This window comes from Cetorhinus maximus, unplaced genomic scaffold, assembly GCF_964194155.1.
Source record: "Cetorhinus maximus unplaced genomic scaffold, sCetMax3.hap1.1 HAP1_SCAFFOLD_2401, whole genome shotgun sequence".
NCBI lineage: Eukaryota > Metazoa > Chordata > Chondrichthyes > Lamniformes > Cetorhinidae > Cetorhinus > Cetorhinus maximus.
Window position 1 is genome coordinate 20,249 of NW_027598340.1, and position 17,252 is coordinate 37,500.

Here is a 17,252-nt window from a genome sequence, read left to right on the forward strand (position 1 = left end):
ACAGAGATAGGGAGGGTTGTAGAGGCTGGAGGACGTTACAGAGATAGGGAGGGTTGTAGGGGCTGGAGGTGGTTACAGAGATTGTGGGGGTTGTAGGGGCTGGAGGAGGTTATAGAGATACTGAGGGTCGTAGTGGCTGGGGGAGGTTACAGAGATAGGGAGGGTTGGAGGAGCTGGAGGAGGTTACAGTTATTGTGGAGGTTGTAGGGGCTGGAGAAGGGTACAGAGCTATGGAGGGTTGTAGGTGCTAGAGGAGGTTATAGAGATAGGGAGGGTTGTAGGGGCTGGAGGAGGTTACAGAGATAGGGAGTGTTGTAGGGGCTGGAGGAGGTTACAGAGATAGGGAGGGTCGTAGGGGCTAGAGGAGATTACAGAGTTAGGGAGGGTTGTAGCGGCTGGAGGAGGTTACAGAGATAGGGAGGGTTGTAGGGGCTGGAAGAGGTTACACATATAGGGAGGGTTGTAGGTTCTGGAGGAGGTTAGAGAGATAGGGAGGGTTGTATGGGCTGATGGAGGTTACAGAGATAGGGAGGGTCGTAGGGGCTAGAGGAGATTACAGAGTTAGGGAGGTTTGTAGTGGCTGGAGGAGGTTACAGAGATAGGGAGGGTTGTAGGGGCTGGAAGAGGTTACAGATATAGGGAGGGTTGTAGGGGCTGGAGGAGGTTACAGAGATAGGGTGGGCCGTAAGGGCTGGAGGATGTTACAGAGACAGGGAGTGTTGTAAGTGCTGGTGGAGGTTACAGAGATAGGGAGTTTTGTATGGGTTGTAGGAGGTTACAGAGATAGGGAGGGTTGTAGGGGCCTGCGGAGGTTACAGAGATTGTGGGGGTTGTAGGGGCTGGAGGAGGTTACAGAGATAGGGAGAGTTGTAGGGGCTGGAGGGGATTACAGAGATAGGGAGGGTTGTAGAGGCTGGAGGAGGTTACAGAGATAGGGAGGGTTGTAGGGGCTGGAGGAGGTTACAGAGATGGGCAAGGTTGTAGGGGCTGGAGGGTGTTACAGAGATCGGGAGATTTGTAGAGGCTGGAGGAGGTTACAGAGATAGGGAGGGTTGTAGTGGACTGGAGGAGGTTACAGAGATTGGGATGGTTGTAGGGGCTGGAGGAGGTTACAGAGATAGGAAGGGGTGTAGGGGCTGGAGGAGGTTACAGAGGTAGGGAGGGGTGTCGTGGGCTGGAGGAGGTTACAGAGATTGGGAGGGTTGTAGGGGCTGGAGGAGTTTACAGATATAGGGATGGGTGTCGCGGCTAGAGTAGATTACAGTGATAGGGAGGGTTGTAGGGGATGGAGGAGGTTACTGAGATAGAGAGGGTTGTAGGTTCTGGAGGAGGTAATAGAGATCAGGTGAGTTGTAGGGGCTGGAGGAAATTACATAGATAGGGAGGGTCGTAAGGGCTGGAGGAGTTTACAGACCTAGGGAGGGTTGTAGGGTCTAGAGAAGGTTACAGAGATAGGGAGGGCCATAGGTTCAGGATGAGGTTACAGAGATAGGGAGGGTTGAAGGGGTAGGAGGAGGTTACCATGACAGGGAGGGTTATAGCGGCTGGAGGAGCTTACAGAGATAGGGAGGGTTGTAGGGTGGTGAAGGAGTTTACAGGGGTAGGGAGGGTTGTAGGGGCTGGAGGAGGTTACAGAGACAGGGAGGGGTGTAGTGCTTGGAGGATGTTACAGAGATAGGGAGGGTTGTAGGTGCTGGAGGAGGTTACAGAGATAGGGAGGGTTGTAGGGGCTGGAGGAGGTTATAGAGATAGGGAGGGTTGTAGGGGCTGGAGGAGGTTATAGAGATAGGGAGGGTTGTAGGGGATGGAGGAGGTTACAGAGATAGAGAGGGTTGTAGGTTCTGGAGGAGGTAATAGAGATAAGGTGAGTTGTAGCGGCTGGAGGAAATTACATAGATAGGGAGGGTCGTAAGGGCTGGAGGAGTTTACAGACCTAGGGAGTGTTGTAGGGTCTAGAGGAGGTTACAGAGATAGGGAGGGCCATAGGTTCAGGATGAGGTTACAGAGATAGGGAGGGTTGTAGGGGTAGGAGGAGGTTACAGAGATAGGGAGGGTTATAGCGGCTGGAGGAGCTTACAGAGATAGGGAGGGTTGTAGGGTGGTGAAGGAGTTTACAGGGATAGGGAGGGTTGTAGGGGCTGGAGGAGATTACAGAGACAGGGAGGGATGTAGTGGCTGGAGGATGTTACAGAGACAGGGAGGTTTGTAGGGGCTGGAGGAGGTTACAGAGATAGGGAGGGTTGTAGGGGCTGGAGGAGGTTACAGAGATAGGGAGGGTTGCAGGGGCTGGAGGAGGTTTCAGGGATTGTGGGTGTAGTAGGTGCTGGAGGAGGTTACAGAGACAGAGAGGGGTATAGGGGCTGGAGGAGGTTACAGAGATAGGGAGGGGTGTAGGGGCTGGAGCCGGTTACAGAGATAAGGAGGGTTGTAGGGGCTGGAGGAGGTTACAGAGATAGGGATGGTTGTAGGTGCTGAAGGAGGTTACAGAGATAGGGAGGGTCGTAGGGCCTGGGGGAGTTTACAGAGATAGGGAGGGTTGCAGGGGCTCGAGGAGGTTACAGATATTGTGGAGGTTGTAGGGGCTGGAGAAGGGTACTGAGCTAGGGAGGGTTGTAGGGGCTAGAGGAGGTTATGGAGATAGGGGGGGTTGTAGGGGCTGGAGGAGGTCACAGAGATAGTGGAGGTTCGTAGGGGCTGGAGGAGGTTACAGAGATAGGGATGGTTGTAGGTTGCTGAAGGAGGTTACAGAGATAGGGAGTGTTGTAGCGGCTGGAGGAGGTTACAGAGATAGGGAGGGTTGTCATGGCTGGAAGGGGTTACAGAGATAGGGAGGGTTGTAGAGGCAAGAGGAGGTTACAGAAATAGGGAGGGTTGTCCGGCTGGAGTAGTTTACAGAGATAGGGAGGGTTGTAGGGGCTGGAGGAGTTTACAGAGATAGGGAGGGTTGCAGGGGCTGGAGGAGGTTACAGAGATTGTGGGGGTTGTAGGGGCTGGAGGAGGGTACAGAGCTAGGGAGGGTTGTAGGGGCTAGAGGAGGTTACAGAGATAGGGAGGGCTGTCGGGGCTGAAGGAGGTTACAGAGATAGGGAGGGTTGTAGTAGCTTGAGGAGGTTAAAAAGATAGGGAGGGTTGTAGGTTCTGAGGGTGCTTATATAGATTGGGAGGGTTGTAGGTGCTGGAGGAGGTTACAGAGATAGTGAGGGTTGTAGAGGCTGGAGGAGGTTACAGAGATAGGGAGGGTTGTAGGGGCTGGAGGAGGTTACAGAGATGGGCAAGGTTGTAGGGGCTGGAGGGTGTTACAGAGATCGGGAGATTTGTAGAGGCTGGAGGAGGTTACAGAGATAGGGAGGGTTGTAGTGGACTGGAGGAGGTTACAGAGATTGGGATGGTTGTAGGGGCTGGAGGAGGTTACAGAGATAGGAAGGGGTGTAGGGGCTGGAGGAGGTTACAGAGGTAGGGAGGGGTGTCGTGGGCTGGAGGAGGTTACAGAGATTGGGAGGGTTGTAGGGGCTGGAGGAGTTTACAGATATAGGGATGGGTGTCGCGGCTAGAGTAGATTACAGTGATAGGGAGGGTTGTAGGGGATGGAGGAGGTTACTGAGATAGAGAGGGTTGTAGGTTCTGGAGGAGGTAATAGAGATCAGGTGAGTTGTAGGGGCTGGAGGAAATTACATAGATAGGGAGGGTCGTAAGGGCTGGAGGAGTTTACAGACCTAGGGAGGGTTGTAGGGTCTAGAGAAGGTTACAGAGATAGGGAGGGCCATAGGTTCAGGATGAGGTTACAGAGATAGGGAGGGTTGAAGGGGTAGGAGGAGGTTACCATGACAGGGAGGGTTATAGCGGCTGGAGGAGCTTACAGAGATAGGGAGGGTTGTAGGGTGGTGAAGGAGTTTACAGGGGTAGGGAGGGTTGTAGGGGCTGGAGGAGGTTACAGAGACAGGGAGGGGTGTAGTGCTTGGAGGATGTTACAGAGATAGGGAGGGTTGTAGGGTGGTGGCGGAGTTCACAGGGATGGGGAGGATTGTAGGTGCTGGAGGAGGTTACAGAGATAGGGAGGGGAGTAGGGACTGGAGGATGTTACACAGATAGGGAGGGCTGTAGGGGCTGGAGGAGGTTACAGAGATAGGGAGGGTTGTAGGGGCTGGAGGAGGTTACAGAGCTATGGAGGTTTGTAGGGGCTAGAGGAGGTTACAGAGATATGGAGGGCTGTAGGTTCTGGAGGAGTTTACAGAGATACTGAGGGTCGTAGGGGCTGGGGGAATTTACAGAGATAGGGAGGGTTGCAGGGGCTGGAGGAGGCTACAGATATTGTGGAGGTTGTAGGGGCTGGAGAAGGGTACAGAGATAGGGAAGGTTGTAGGGGCTGGAGTAGGTTACAGAGATAGGGAGGGTTGTAGGGGCTGGAGGAGGTTACAGAGGTAGGGAGGGTTGTAGGGGCTGGAGGAGGTTACAGAGATAGGGAGGGTTGTGTGGGCTGGAGGAGGTTACAGAGATAGGGAGGGTTGTCGGGACTGGAGGAGATTAAAGAGAGAGGGAGGGTTGTAGGGGCTGGAGGAGTTTACAGAGATAGGGAGGGTTGTAGGTGCTGGAGGAGGTTACAGTGATAGGGAGGGTCGTAGGGGCTGGAGGAGGTTATAGAGATAGGGAGGTTTGTAGGGGCTGGAAAAGGTTACAGAGATAGGGAGGGTTGTCGGGACTGGAGGAGATTAAAGAGATAGGGAGGGTTGTAGGGGCTGGAGGAGTTTACAGTGATATGGAGGGCTGTAGGTGTTGGAGGAGGTTACAGAGAAAGGGAGGGTTGCAGGGGCAGGAGGAGGTTACATTGATTGTGGGAGTTTAAGGGGCTGGAGGAGGGTACAGAGCTTGGAAGGGTCGTAGGGGCTAGAGGCGGTTATAGAGATAGGGAGGATTGTAGGTTCTGGAGCAGGTTACAGAGATAGTGAGTGTTGTCGGGTCTGGAGTTGGTTACAGAGATAGGGAGGGTTGCAGGGGCTGGAGGAGGTTACAGAGATAGGGAGGGTTGTAGGGGCTGGAGGAGGTTACAGAGATAGGGAGGGTCGTAGGGGCTGGGGGAGGTTACAGAGATAGGGAGGGTTGTAGGGGATGGAGGAGGTTACAGAGTTAGGGAGGGTTGTAGGTTCTGGAGGAGGTTATAGAGATAGGGAGGGTTGTAGGGTCTGGAGGAAGTTACAGATATAGGTAGGGTCGTAGGGGCTGGAGGAGATTACAGAGATAGGGAGGGTTGTAGCGGCTGGAGGAGATTACAGAGATAGGGAGGGCCGTAGGGGCTGGAGGAGGTTACGGAGATAGGGAGGGTTGTAGGGGTTGGAGGAGGTTACAGAGATAGGGAGGGGTGTAGGGGCTGGAGGAGTTTGCAGAGATAGGGAGGGTTGTCAGGGCTCGAGGAGGTTAATGAGATAGTGAGGGGTGTAGGGGATGGAGGAGGTCACAGAGATAGGGAGGGTTGTAGGGGCTGGACGATGTTACAGAAATAGGGAGGGTTGTAGGGGCTGGAGGCGGTTACAGAGATAGGGAGGGTTGAAGGGGCTGGAGGATGTTACAGAGATAGGGAGGCTTATAAGGGCTGGAGGGTGTTACAGAGATAGGAAGAGTTGTAGGGGCTGGAGGAGGTTACAGAGATCGGGAGGGTTGTCAGGGCTGGAGGGGGTTACAGAGATATCGTGGGTTGTAGAGGCTGGAGGAGTTTACAGAGATAGGGAGGGTTGTAGGGGCTGGAGGAGGTCACAGAGATTGGGATTTTGTAGGGGCTGGAGGAGGTTACAGAGATAGGGAGGGTTGTAGGGGCTGGTGGAGGTTACAGAGATAGGGAGGGTTGTAGGGGCTGGAGAAGGTTACAGAGATAGGGAGGGTTGTCTGGGCTGGAGGGAGTTAAAGAGATAGGGAGTGTTGTAGAGGCTGGAGGAGGTTACAGAGATAGGGAGGGTTGTTGAGGCTGGAGGAGGTTACAGAGATAGGGAGGGGTGTACTGGGCTGATGGAGGTTACAGAGATAGGGAGGGTTGTTGGGGCTGGAGGAGGTTACAGAGATAGGGAGGGTTGTAGAGGCTGGAGGAGGTTACAGAGATAGGGAGGGGTGTAGTGGGCTGGAGGAGTTTACAGAGATATGGAGGGTTATAGGTTGTGGAGGAGATAATAGAGATAAGGAGAGTTGTAGGGGCTGGAGGAAGTTACATAGATAGGGAGGGTCGTAAGGGCTGGAGGAGGTTACAGAGCTAGGGAAGGTTGTAGGGTCTAGAGGAGGTTACAGAGATAGGGAGGGCCGTAGGGGCTTGATGAGTTTACAGAGATAGGGAGGGTTGCAGGGGTTGGAGGAGGTTACAGAGATAGAGAGAGGTGTTGGGGCTGGAGGAGGTTACAGAGATAGGGAGGGTTGTAGGGGCTCGAGGAGGTTATAGAGATAGGGAGGGTTGTCAGGGCTGGAGAGAGTTACAGAGATAGGGCTGGTTGTAGAGGCTGGAGGAGGTTACAGAGATAGGGAGGGTTGTAGGGGCTGGAGGAGGTTACAGAGATAGGGAGGGTTTTAGGGGCTGGAGGAGGTTACAGAGATAGGGAGGTTTTTAGGGGATGGAGGAGGTTACAGAGATAGGGAGGGTTGTCAGGGCTGGAGGGGGTTACAGAGATAGGGAGGGTTGTAGAGGCTGGAGGAGGTTACAGAGATAGGGAGGGTTGTAGGGGCTGGAGGAGGTTACAGAGATAGGGAAGGTTGTATGGGCTGAAGGAGGTTACAGAGACAGGGAGTGTTGTAAGTACTGGTGGAAGTTACAGAGATAGGGAGGGTTGTAGGGGCTGGAGGGGGTTACAGAGATAGGGAGGGTTGTAGTGGCTGGAGGATGTAACAGAGATAGGGAGTGTTGTATGGTCTGGAGGAGGTTACAGAGCTTGGGAGGGTTGTAGGGGCTGGAGGAGGTTACAGAGATAGGGAATGTTGTTGGGTCTGGAAGAGGTTACAGACATAGGGAGGGTTGTAGGGGCTGGAGCAGTTTACAGAGATAGGGAGGGTTGTAGGTTCTGGAGGAGGTTATAGAGATAGGGAGGGTTGTAGGGGCTGTAGGAGGTTACAGAGATAGGGCGGGTTGTAGGGTCTGTAGGAGGTTACAGAGATAGGGAGGGTTGTATGGGCTGGAGGAAGTTACAGAGACAGGGAGTGTTGTAAGTACTGGTGGAAGTTACAGAGATAGGGAGGGTTGTCAGGGCTGGAGGGGGTTACAGAGATAGGGAGGGTTGTAGATGCTGGAGGATGTAACAGAGATAGGGAGTGTTGTATGCTCTGGAGGAGGTTACAGAGATAGGGAGGGCCGTAGGGGCTGGAGGAGGTTACAGAGATAGGGAGGGTTGTAGGGGCTCGAGGAGGTTACAGAGATAGGGAGGGTTGTCATGGCTGGACGGGGTTACAGAGATAGGGCTGGTTGTAGCGGCTGTAGGAGGTTACAGAGATAGGGAGGGTTGTAGGGGCTGTAGGTGGTTACAAAGATAGGGAGGGTTGTAGAGGCTGGAGGAGGTTACAGAGATAGGGAGGGTTGTCAGCGCTGGAGGGGGTTACAGAGATAGGGAGGGTTGTAGGGGCTGGAGGAGGTTACAGAGATAGGGATGGTTGACAGGGCTGGAGGGGGTTACATAGATAGGGTGGGTTGTAGAGGCTGGAGGTGGTTACAGAAATAGGGAGAGTTGTAGGGGCTGGTGGAGGTTACAGATATTGTGGAGTTTGTAGGGGCTGGAGAAGGGTACAGAGCTAGGGAGGGTTGTAGGATCTAGACAAGGTTACAGAGATAGGGAGGGTTGTAGGTGATGGAAAAGGTTATAGAGATAAGGAGGGTTGTAGGTTCTGGAGCCAGTTACAGAGATAGGGAGGGTCGTAGTGGCTGGAGGAGATTACAGAGATAAGGAGGGTTGTAGCGGCTGGAGGAGGTTACAGAGATAGGGAGGGTTGTACGGGCTGGAGGATGTTACAGAGACAGGGAGGGCTGTAAGTACTCGTGGAAGTTACAAAGATAGGGAGGGTTGTCAGGGCTGGAGGCGGTTACAGAGATAGGGAGGGTAGCAGGGGCTGGAGGAGGTTACAGAGATTGTGGCGGTTGTAGAGTCTGGAGGAGGGTACAGAGCTTGGGAGGGTTGTAGTGGCTAGTGGCGGATATAGAGATAGGGAGGGTTGTAGGTGCTGGAGGAGGTCACAGAGATAGGGAGTGTTGTCGGGTCTGGAGGAGGTTACAGACATAGGGCGGGTTGTATGGGCTGGAGCAGTTTACAGAGATAGGGAGGGTTGTAGGTTCTGGAGGACGTTATAGAGATAGGGAGGGTTGTAGGGGCTGGAGGAAGTTACAGAGATAGGGAGGGTTTTAGGGACTGGAGGAGGTTACAGAGATAGGGAATGTCGTAGAGGCTGGGGGAGGTTACAGAGATAGGGAGGGTTGCAGGGGCTGGAGGAGGTTACAGAGATAGGGAGGGTTGTTGGCGATGGAGGAGGTTACAGAGATAGGGAGGGTTGTGGGTTCTGGAGGAGGTTCTAGAGATAAGGAGGGTTGTAGGGGCTGGAGGAAGTACAGAGATAGGGAGGGTCGTAGGGGCTGGAGGAGGATACAGAGATAGGGAGGAATGTAGCGGCTGGAGGAGGTTACAGAGATAGGGAGGGCCGTAGGGGCTGGAGGAGTTTACAGAGATAGGGAGGGTTGTAGGGGCTCGAGGAGGTTACAGAGATAGAGAGGGTTGTAGGGGCTCGAGGAGGTTACAGAGATAGAGAGGGTTGTCAGGTCTGGAGGGGGTTACAGAGATAGGGAGGGTTGTAGAGTCTGGAGGAGGCTACAGAGATAGGGAGGGTTGTAGAGGCTGGAGGAGGTTACAGAGATAGGGAGGGTTGAAGGGGCTGGAGGATGTTAGAGAGATAGGGAGGGTTGTCAGGGCTGGAGGGGGTTACAGAGATAGGGAGGGTTGTAGAGGCTGGAGGAGGTTACAGAGATAGGAAGGGTTGTAGGGGCTGGAGGAGGTTACAGAGATAGGGAGGGTTGTACGGGCTGGAGCATGTTACAGAGACAGGGATTGTTGTAAGTACTGGTGGAGGTTACAGAGATAGGGAGTGTTGCACGGGCTGGAGGAGTTTACAGAGATAGGGAGGTTTGTCAGGGCTGGAGGTGGTTACAGAGATAGGGAGGGTTGTAGAGGCTGGAGGATGTTACAGAGATAGGGAGTGTTTTATGGGCTGGAGGAGGTTACAATGATAGGGAGGGTTACAGGGGCTGGAGGAGGTTACGGAGATTGTGGGGTTTGTAGGGGCTGGAGGAGGGTATAGAGCTTGGAATGGTTGTAGGGGCTAGTGGCGGTTATTCAGATAGGGAGGGTTGTAGGTGCTGGAGGAGGTTACAGAGATAGGGAGGGTTGTAGGGGCTGGAGCAGGTTACAGAGATAGGGAGGGTTTTAGGTTCTGGAGGAGGTTATAGAGATAGGGAGGGTTGTAGGGGTTGGAGGAGGTTACAGATATAGGGAGGGTTGTACGGGCTGGAGGAGGTTACAGAGATAGGGAAGGTCGTAGGGGTTGGAGGAGGTTACAGAGACAGGGAGTGTTGTAAGTACTGGTGGATGTTACAGAGATAGGGAGTGTTGTACGGGCTGGAGGAGTTTACAGAGATAGGGAGGGATGTAGGGGCTGGAGGAGGTTACAGAGATAGGGAGGGTTGTCAGGGCTGGAGGGGGTTACAGAGATAGGGAGGGTTGTAGGGGCTGCAGGATGTTACAGTGATAGGGAGTGTTTTATGGGCTGGAGGAGGTTACAGAGATAGGGAGGGTTGCAGGGTCTGGAGGAGGTTACAGAGATTGTGGGGGTTGTAGAGGCTGGAGGAGGGTACAGAGCTTGGGAGGGTTGTTGGGTCTACTGGCGGTTATAGAGATAGGGAGGGTTGTAGGTGCTTGAGGAGGTTACAGAGGTAGGGAGTGTTGTCGTGTCTGGAGGAGGTTACAGAGATAGGGAGGGTTGTAGGGGCTGGAGCAGGTTACAGAGATAGGGAGGGTTTTAGGTTCTGGAGGAGGTTACATATATAGGGAGGGTTGTAGGGGCTGGAGGAGGTTACAGAGATAGGGAAGGTCGTAGGGGCTGGGGGAGGTTACAGAGATAGGGAGGGTTGCAGGGGATGGAGTAGGTTACAGATATTGTGGAGGTTGTAGGGGCTCGAGAAGGGCTCAGAGCTAGGGAGGGTTGTAGTGTCTAGAGGAGGTTACAGAGATAGGGAGTCTTGTCTGGGCTGGAGGAGGTTATAGAGATAGGGAGGGTTGTAGGGGATGGAGGAGGTTACAGAGATAGGGAGGGTTGTAGCGGCTGGAGGAGGTTACAGAGATAGGGAGGGCCGTAGGGGCTGGAGGAGTTTACAGAGATAGGGAGGGTTGTAGGGGTTGGAGGAGGTTACAGAGATATTGCGGGGTGTAGGGGCTGGAGGAGGTTACAGAGATAGGGAGGGTTGTAGGGGCTCGAGGAGGATACAGAGATAGGGAGGGTTGTCAGGGCTGGACGGGGTTACAGAGATAGGGAGGGTTGTAGAGGCTGGAGGAGATTACAGAGATAGGGATGGTTGTAGGGGCTGGAGGAGGTTACAGAGATAGGGAGGTTTGTAGGGGCTGGAGGAGGTTACAGAGATAGGGTGGGTTGTAGGGGCTGGAGGAGGTTAGAGTGATAGGGAGGCTTGTAGGGGCTGGAGGAGGTTACAGAGATAGGGAGGGTTGTAGGGGCTGGAGGAGGTTACAGAGATAGGGTGGGTTGTAGGGGCTGGAGGAGGTTACAGTGATAGGGAGGGTTGTAGGGGCTGGAGGAGGTTACAGAGATAGGGAGGGTTGTACGGGCTGGAGCATGTTACAGAGACAGGGATTGTTGTAAGTACTGGTGGAGGTTACAGAGATAGGGAGTGTTGCACGGGCTGGAGGAGTTTACAGAGATAGGGAGGTTTGTCAGGGCTGGAGGTTGTTACAGAGATAGGGAGGGTTGTAGAGGCTGGAGGATGTTACAGAGATAGGGAGTGTTTTATGGGCTGGAGGAGGTTACAATGATAGGGAGGGTTACAGGGGCTGGAGGAGGTTACGGAGATTGTGGGGTTTGTAGGGGCTGGAGGAGGGTAGAGAGCTTGGAATGGTTGTAGGGGCTAGTGGCGGTTATTCAGATAGGGAGGGTTGTAGGTGCTGGAGGAGGTTACAGAGATAGGGAGGGTTGTAGGGGCTGGAGCAGGTTACAGAGATAGGGAGGGTTTTAGGTTCTGGAGGAGGTTATAGAGATAGGGAGGGTTGTAGGGGTTGGAGGAGGTTACAGATATAGGGAGGGTTGTACGGGCTGGAGGAGGTTACAGAGATAGGGAAGGTCGTAGGGGTTGGAGGAGGTTACAGAGACAGGGAGTGTTGTAAGTACTGGTGGATGTTACAGAGATAGGGAGTGTTGTACGGGCTGGAGGAGTTTACAGAGATAGGGAGGGATGTAGGGGCTGGAGGAGGTTACAGAGATAGGGAGGGTTGTCAGGGCTGGAGGGGGTTACAGAGATAGGGAGGGTTGTAGGGGCTGCAGGATGTTACAGTGATAGGGAGTGTTTTATGGGCTGGAGGAGGTTACAGAGATAGGGAGGGTTGCAGGGTCTGGAGGAGGTTACAGAGATTGTGGGGGTTGTAGAGGCTGGAGGAGGGTACAGAGCTTGGGAGGGTTGTTGGGTCTACTGGCGGTTATAGAGATAGGGAGGGTTGTAGGTGCTTGAGGAGGTTACAGAGGTAGGGAGTGTTGTCGTGTCTGGAGGAGGTTACAGAGATAGGGAGGGTTGTAGGGGCTGGAGCAGGTTACAGAGATAGGGAGGGTTTTAGGTTCTGGAGGAGGTTACATATATAGGGAGGGTTGTAGGGGCTGGAGGAGGTTACAGAGATAGGGAAGGTCGTAGGGGCTGGGGGAGGTTACAGAGATAGGGAGGGTTGCAGGGGATGGAGTAGGTTACAGATATTGTGGAGGTTGTAGGGGCTCGAGAAGGGCTCAGAGCTAGGGAGGGTTGTAGTGTCTAGAGGAGGTTACAGAGATAGGGAGTCTTGTCTGGGCTGGAGGAGGTTATAGAGATAGGGAGGGTTGTAGGGGATGGAGGAGGTTACAGAGATAGGGAGGGTTGTAGCGGCTGGAGGAGGTTACAGAGATAGGGAGGGCCGTAGGGGCTGGAGGAGTTTACAGAGATAGGGAGGGTTGTAGGGGTTGGAGGAGGTTACAGAGATATTGCGGGGTGTAGGGGCTGGAGGAGGTTACAGAGATAGGGAGGGTTGTAGGGGCTCGAGGAGGATACAGAGATAGGGAGGGTTGTCAGGGCTGGACGGGGTTACAGAGATAGGGAGGGTTGTAGAGGCTGGAGGAGATTACAGAGATAGGGATGGTTGTAGGGGCTGGAGGAGGTTACAGAGATAGGGAGGTTTGTAGGGGCTGGAGGAGGTTACAGAGATAGGGTGGGTTGTAGGGGCTGGAGGAGGTTAGAGTGATAGGGAGGCTTGTAGGGGCTGGAGGAGGTTACAGAGATAGGGAGGGTTGTAGGGGCTGGAGGAGGTTACAGAGATAGGGTGGGTTGTAGGGGCTGGAGGAGGTTACAGTGATAGGGAGGGTTGTAGGGGCTGGAGGAGGTTACAGAGATAGGGAGGGTTGTAGGGGCTGGAGGAGGTTACAGAGATAGGGAGGGTTGTGGTGGCTGGAGGAGGTTACAGAGATAGGGAGGGTTGTAGGGGCTGGAGCAGGTTACAGAGATAGGGAGGGTTGTAGGGGCTGGAGTAGGTTACAGAGATAGGGAGGGTTGTATAGGCTGGAGGAGGTTACAGAGACAGGGATGGTTGTGGGCGCTGGAGGAGGTTACAGAGATAGGGAGGGTTGTGGGCGCTGGAGGAGGTTACAGAGATAGGGAGGGTTGTAGGGGCTGGAGGAGGTTACAGAGATAAGGAGGGTTGTAGGGGCTGGAGGAGGTTACAGAGATAGGGAGGGGTGTCAGGCCTGGAGGAGGTTACAGAGATAGGGAGGGGTGTCAGGCCTGGAGGAGGTTACAGAGATAGGGAGGGGTGTCGGGGCTGGAGGAGGTTACAGAGATAGGGAGGGTTGAGGTTATGGTATGATCACCATAAGAATGATTTGACGATGGAGATTTTTGCTGCACTGTGAGTGGGTGTAGGGTGAGCGGGGTCAGTGGGTGACGGTTAGTGGCGGCGAATGCGGGACCCGAGGGAGGTGCAGCAGCGTCTCGGGCGAGCTGGAGTTGACCGAGGGCGGGCGGGTGGTCGGGGGGTGACCCATCTGGTCTTAGTACAGTCTCCGAGACGGGTTTTTCAATGCGTTGCGATGAGGGCTGGGAAATCTCTGGGAAACGTGGCCTCAATTGTAAAAGTGGGGAATGGGATACTCCCCTCATCGGCGGACGAGGCCTGTTAGGTCCCGGGAAAATGGAGAGACCAGGTGCTGTTGTCCAGCTGCTGTTTGAGGTTCACCGGGTCGGAGCAGCAGAGCGAGGACAGAGAGGTCAGAGTCCGAGCGAAGAGACCAGGACTCCCGCTCTTGGGGAAGCCGCCGGGTTGCGAGATTCTCTTCGAAATGGCTCCGACTTTTCCAACGCTGAAGTAGGCCCGTTCGATTTGCGCTGCTCCGCACGACATTCCTCCCTCCCCTCATCCCCCTCTCCCCTCATCCCCCTCCCCCCCCACCCCCCTCCCCCATCAGGCTGCCCTTCTCCTCCTTTCCCCCTCGTGTTTGTACCCAGCTCGCCCGCTGCCGTCAACTCTCCAGGCGAGGAACGCTTCTCCCCTGGGTTCCCCGATCGGTTTAACCAGCTGACGTTGGCTGGCCCCGATGTCTCTACGTCTTCGTCTTCCCTTTCCTAGAACGGTGAGCCTCAGCTCATTCAGATACCCACCACCCCCACAAACCCCCCCGGCGGCCATGTTGGGAGGGCCGGGTGGGAGGAGGTGGGATGGAGGGGAGGGGAAGGCCCCAGGGGTTCGGTGGGGGGTCTGGAGTAGGTGGGGCGATGGAGGGCGGGCCTGCACAAGCATTTGGAAGGCGGCAGTACCCCCCTCCCCCGTGGACAGAGCGGCTTGGGAGGTGCACAGTCTCCTTGGTTTACCCAGGGGAGAACCAGGAGGCTACGGCAAGGAAACGCTGGCTCGGTCCCAGCTGGAATAATGGCTTCAGTTCCGGGGTTCCTCTCACTTTCGGAAGGGGTGGGGGAGTCAAGGCCTCGGAGAGGCTGCGGGGGAGAATTTATCGGAACGTTCCAGGGTCGAGGGGACTTCAGTCCACACGGGGAGACTGGAGAAGCCGGGATTCGTTCTCCTTCCAGCAGAGAAGGTTCCGGTGGGAGGGGGGGGAGGTTTAATGGAGGCGTTCGGAATCGGGAAGGGTTTGGAGAGAGTAAATGGGGAGAAACTGTTCCCAGTGGCGGGAGGGTCGGTAACCAGAGGGGACACAGATGGAAGATAATCGGGGAAAGGGACCAGAGGGGAAGATGAGGATGAGGGGAAATGTCTGGACACAGCGAGTTGTTGGGATCTGGAATGAGCTGTCGGAGAGGGGCGGAGGGAGCAGATTCAACAGGGACTTTCCAAAGGGGGCAATTGGAGAAATAGTTTGAAGGGGGAGGCGTTTACAGGGAGACGGGGGTGGGCGGTGTGGGTGGTAGGGGAGTGTGGAAATAATTGGATCGTAGGGCCAGCAGGGGCTGGAGGAGGTTACAGACGGGCCGAATAGCTCCCTTGCATCCGATAACATTCGATACGAGTCTATTCTTGCAACACGGGGGCTGAGACACGGTTTGGTCCTTCACCTCCCTCCAGGCAAAATGCTACATAAGCAAGAGGTGTCAGGTTGATGTAACCCCAGCAGCATTGGCAGCGTCGAACACGACTCCAGCCTGGGCCGAAGCCAGCATTCCTGCACATCAGCTGTTCGCAAGCTGCTCGGATGACCGGTCTGTAGCTGTGCAGAATCCTGAGAGCGTGCCACCCATTGGGTGTGCCAGTCTATGCAAAGTGATGATCGCTTGTCAAGACGGCAATGTTCGCAGCCAGTCTCCGGGTGCAAACCTGGTCTTTGGCGAATAACGTGCAGGTTCCCCCGGTGCATATCCTACTTGTGAGTATACGGACACATACCTTGTTCCAAGTTTCGATTACTGTTGCAACACTAGCCACCCTCCGCCCACTGTCCCCGCCCCCTCATCGCCACCCTAGGCATTCCCACCGGCGTCAGATTGGAACGATCTCTTTGGAAGAGACAAGAAAACGTATTCTGGACGTTGTGGCCATGCCCAGAGCCTGGGAAAGTCAAGAAGGCTTGAGATAATTGGTGGGACAATGCAGTGGATCACACATGGGAGATAATTGAGAGAGCAAAGCCAACTACAGAACGTTAAGACAGTTATACATCCTGTTCCCCCCCGCCCCCCCTTCGCCCGCATTGAGGGAGTGCTGCACTGTCGGAGGGTCAGTACTGAGGGAGCGCTGTACTGTCGAAGGGTTAGTATTGAGGGAGTGCTGCACTGTCAGAGGGTCAGTACTGAGGGAGTGCTGTACTTTCAGAGGGTCAGTACTGAGGGAGTGCTGCACTGTCGGAGGGTCAGTACTGAGGGAGTGCTGCACTGTCAGAGGGTCAGTACTGAGGGAGTGCTGTACTTTCAGAGGGTCAGTACTGAGGGAGTGCTGCACTGTCGGAGGGTCAGTACTGAGGGAGTGCTGCACTGTCAGAGGGTCAGTACTGAGGGAGTGCTGTACTTTCAGAGGGTCAGTACTGAGGGAGTGCTGCACTGTCGGAGGGTCAGTACTGAGGGAATGCTGCACTGTCGGAGGGTCAGTACTGAGGGAGAACTGCACTGTCGGAGGGTCAGTACTGAGGGAGTTCTGACAATACTATAAAATCACACACACACACACCACCTCACCCCCCCACCCATGAACACAGACACACACACACCTACAAACAAACATAGGCAGACACACATACACTCAGAAATACAGACACAGCACACACAGACTCACACCCACACACAAACACACACACACACGCACACGGACACAAACAAGCACTCACAAACACAGGCACACATACAAACACTCAGAAACACAGACACAGCACACACAGACTCACACCCACACACAAACACACACACACACACACACACACAAACACACGGACACAGACAAGCACTCACAAACACAGGCACACACACAAACGCTCACACAAATGTGCACCTATGAACACACACTCATACACAAACACAGGTACACACAGAAAGACATGCCTAGGAACCTAGGCATGCACATACAGACACACACACACAGACACACATACACAGACACAGACACAGACACAGACAAACACAGAGACACACACAGACACACATAGACACACACACACACACAGACACACACGGACACACACACGCACAGACACACACACACACAGACACACACACACAGACACACACACACGGACACACACACACAGACACACACACACAGACACACACACACGGACACACACACACACAGACACACACACACAGACACACACACACGGACACACACACACGGACACACACAGACACACACACACAGAGATACACAGACACACACACACAGACACTGAAGCCTTGCTGCATCTCTCTCTCTGCCCAAGTCACAACCATTCTTCGACCCCCCACCCCCGGAGCTCTCGCAACCCCCCTGTGCCTTTGAACACCGGTCAAATCCTACATATTCCTTTTAACCCTTAACCCAAACAGACGATCCTTTCTTGTCCTTGCGCGCAATCCTGCCAGGATTCGTCGGCGCGCTGGCTGGAGAAGAGCGGGGAAACACGTCTAGCCGGGGTTGGGGGGAGAGGTGGGGAACGCGGTTGGGGGCTGGAGGGGGTGGGTTGCGGACTGGCGGGCGCGGGTTACCTCGAGCGTGAGCTCCTGCCACTCGAACTGTTTCTGTGAGACCTTGTCGTCCTCGATGGGCTCGTGGTAGTAGAGGCACAGGATGTCGAACTTCTTGAGCACGTGCTTGTAGTTCTTTGAGGAGAGGTGCAGGACGCGGTCCACACCGTCGTACTCTGGGATGTCGATCCCTTCCTCCGCCAGGCCCAGGGTCAGGGTCACAGCGGCGAGGACAAGCCACAGGCACCTCATGTCGCCACGGAGAGTCTCTCTGCAGCCAACGAAGCGAGGAGGGGGGAGCGGGGAGGGCGATGTCACGGGAGAGCAGGAGAGCGGGGGGAGAGAGAGCGGGAGC

General features: G+C 54.8%; 1 pseudogene across 1 annotated transcript in view; it reads right to left on the minus strand.

Annotated features, from left to right (window-relative positions):
• The window catches only part of LOC144677325 (calsequestrin-1 pseudogene), a 37,223-nt pseudogene extending 20,068 nt beyond the window's left edge, over positions 1-17,155 (minus strand). Inside the window, exon 1 of the transcript XR_013575640.1 lies at positions 16,919-17,155. The product of XR_013575640.1 is annotated as a calsequestrin-1 pseudogene (transcript). The remainder of the gene's footprint in view (positions 1-16,918) is intronic.
• Positions 17,156-17,252: the final 97 nt, after the last annotated feature.